Source organism: Hippocampus comes, unplaced genomic scaffold (assembly GCF_001891065.2).
Source record: "Hippocampus comes isolate QL1 unplaced genomic scaffold, H_comes_QL1_v1.1 scaffold154, whole genome shotgun sequence".
NCBI lineage: Eukaryota > Metazoa > Chordata > Actinopteri > Syngnathiformes > Syngnathidae > Hippocampus > Hippocampus comes.
This window is the reverse complement of record NW_017806278.1, coordinates 283,849-287,177: the sequence shown is the minus strand read 5'-3', so window position 1 is coordinate 287,177 and position 3,329 is coordinate 283,849. Positions and strand designations below refer to the sequence as shown.

The 3,329-nt window shown below is 44.6% G+C and overlaps 1 protein-coding gene across 3 annotated transcripts in view; it reads right to left on the bottom strand.

Moving 5' to 3' along the window:
• Window positions 1-3,329, bottom strand: part of efl1 (elongation factor like GTPase 1) — a 79,101-nt gene that overhangs the window by 69,630 nt on the left and 6,142 nt on the right. The window lies entirely within an intron of this gene.

The following is a 3,329-nucleotide window of genomic DNA, read 5'->3' as shown; positions in this document are numbered from 1 at the left end:
ACGATCAGCATTCACTTTCACTTACATCAATTTCTTGGACAATGTCTTCTATTTTGCTTCCTCCGTCTTTCATTTTGATCACTTTTACCCTCTCTTCCAGCATCAGAGCTCTTCTTGTCTTAGCTGCTTGACATCCAAGGGTCCGTTTCGTAGCCATTTTAGCAATACAATGTTCATGCTACGTCTGAATCTAAGAATAACAAATACTTCCTGGACCCGGTGGCTTTTCTTTCCACCATCTCACTGTCTCTAACTCGACCTCCCCTCGATCGCCACCCAAGACAGCGTTGCTCAGCTGATGTCATGCAATGAACTTTTAAAGCCAGCCACGGGACGCTTCGTAGTCCTCGATGGCCATAGTTAGCGCGATGGAACTCGCCTTCTCTCTAATTAGCGCTCCAGTTAGCGTCAGGTGTTTAGCATGATAACAAGCAAAGCATTCCAGGAAACGTTCGTTTATTTGACTGTCCGTCGAGCCATAAGCAATTTACTCTGAGCAGCTAATCGGATGCATTCCACTCGATCTTCCACAGATTTAGCGACAGTATCTACACACATAGACAGTGAGGTCCCTCTTGGCCAATCGGAGGCCAGGATGATGCTCGGTAAGCCAATGGCAGAGCAGCTATGAGTATGTTGCGTTCAGGAAACTCCCAGCTGTGACCGAAATAAACATTGTTCACTATGTAAACTAGTGTGGTGGTTGCTATTGCTGTTGCTGTTGAGTAACCTCCAACTGGGTCCCAAAGGGACTCTGAAAGCCGCAGCGACCCGGGTACCTGCAGACCCAGTTGCCGGCTGTTGACTGGGAGCTGTTCGTAGCCCGAAGGCACGCCCAACACCGCTTGTAGGTTGTTCCCGAGTTGGGCGGTTGCTGTTGCCGTTTCCGAACGAAGCAGTAGAGGTCACTGTTGGATTAGACTTCGTTGTAGTGAATGTCTTCGCGAGGTAGGAGCAGAGAAAATGATTTCGTCTAACGCAACAGGGGTTTTTTTTCGTCGTATGGGGGGCAGGAGAATGGGAATGGTGTTAATGCATGAAGATTTTTTTCACGTTAGGGGGTATTTTCGCCCATGTAGGTTTCGTTCTAGAGGAGTTTCACTGTAGTAGGTGTTTCATGCACGCAAATGATTTAAGAAACAACAACAAAAAACGGAGCTGTAAAGTCTGTTAAATGCAATTGAGTGGCCACTCAGCTTGCCGAGGAGTCAAATGGTCAATTCCTGCCTCGCTAATGCTTGTCCCCTGCTGGATTGTGATGGGTGTGAGGTGTGAAGAGTTTGTTCCAGAGTTGTGCGTGAATTTATGTGCATTTGTCGGGATGCACCATAACTGTTTTTTTGTTTGTTTGTTTTTTAAACCACCGATACCAATAACCGATTACTTCCTGCTTCTCAAAAAACCAATACCGATAACTTTTTTTTTGTATTCAACAAATACTATAAATCTTGTTGTTGCGTCTTAAAAGAAAAAAAAAAACATTTCAATCACTGCGGTCTGGAACAAATATTCAAGTTTGTGCTTATTGAGTGACCAGTGGGGGATCAGTGGGTCATTTCTTCCCACACACAAAAACACCCTAAGCCTGGACATCTTGGACTTCCTGCCCCATGTGGAGCTTTGAGGTCCAGTTGTCTGCAGCTGGCATCATAAAGTCCAGAAGAAAGCTCCCTTCCATGAATGTCTCACTTTGAAAACAACATATGCATTCAACATGCTCAAGTGAAATAAAATAAACTAACAATAATCCTTCCATGTTCCTCATTTGCGAGTTACCGCTGGAAACTACAGATTCTCTCCTCATCCGGAATGCAAATTACAAATATTGCTCTTTGTCGCCACAGGTTCAACTTCTTCCAAGATCCGCCAACAGCGTAACAAAGGTCGGCAGTGATTACCTTTTCACAAACACGCAAACTCTTATATCTACTTTATTTTTCTGTTTCGTTCATTTTCAGGGCCGTTCTGGCTGTTGTTCATGCATGTGTGCGTGCGTGCGCGTAGGTGTATGGTATTCGTACATGTGCGGTCAATCACAGGAGGTTGGCTGATTGGAAAGTAGATCTTTGGTCAAAAAAAGGTTGGGCACCCCTGTTCTATGTCATGCAGCAGAGGGCCCAGTGCTGTGACAGTAACTAGACTAATGCTAGCATATTTCAAGCAGCTCTTCATCGGCCCAGCTTTGTTTATCGGACCGATGAAAGGGATGACATATTTTCATATTATGGCATATTTAGTCGAAGGTAAGTGAGAATCCGTCAGATACTTGGAAGGACTATTATTGGACGAGATACCTGTCAGAAAATTTTCACCCAATTTGCTGCATACTCAACGATTTAATGTTTGCGTCCTTCAAAATTGGTTATTAACTTGCGAATGGCAGCCATATTGCATTTGCCTATGTAGGCGTGATTTAGTCATTCATAGCCCATAGATGGGAATAATTAACAGTTATTTCATTACATTATTTGGGAGTATTTCTGCATTTCAAAGGTAATGAAGGAATGGACAATTCAGGAATGAAGGTCACTTAACATTTGAAAACTCCTGATGTGTGTGTGTGTGTGTGTGTGTGTGTGTGTGTGTGTGTGTGTGCGCGCGCGCGCGTGCGCGCGCGCAAACGCGCCAGGGATGTGAGTGGCTAGTGATGAAAAAAGCGGAAGGGGCGTGGCTGGGATGGGGGCGTGGCCGGGACCGGGGGCGGGGCCACTTACAAAAGTGTCTCTAAACATGCTGAAGATGAAGTGTACAGGCGCTCCCCGCTCTACGAACTTTCGTGTTGCGAACAACAGTACATACGAAGATTTTTGCGAGTACAGGTATGTCGAAAAATGTTCTCGGACAGAGATGCTGTCAGTCAGATTTTGTATTGCGCGCCTTTTTTCCGAGTACTGTCTGCGGGCCTTTTTCCGAGTACTGTAGTACTTCTTTCTGCCGCTAATACCGACCTGAGGCGCTGTGAGAGGAGGAGGAGGAGGAGGAAACGCTTGTCCCCATGAAGAAGTTCGAGACGGAACTCTCTCCCCCTCGATCATCTCCTTACGCCTTCGAGTACATCTTCCAAAAGTATGTTAAACTTCATTTTATTACACTTTTATAAGCCTTAAACAAACTTATATAAGCCTTAAACATACATTCCATACAAAATATAGCACTGAAGAAACTTACGTACGAATTCAGCCAGCGAACGATCCTTCGGAACGTATCTCGTTCGTTACCTGGGGAGCGTCTGTATTCAATTTACACACTATTTGAAACTTTAACAGAAAAAAATCCCAAGATTGTTCACTATTCTTTCAAGTGAAAATTTGTGCAATTTTGCTTATGCA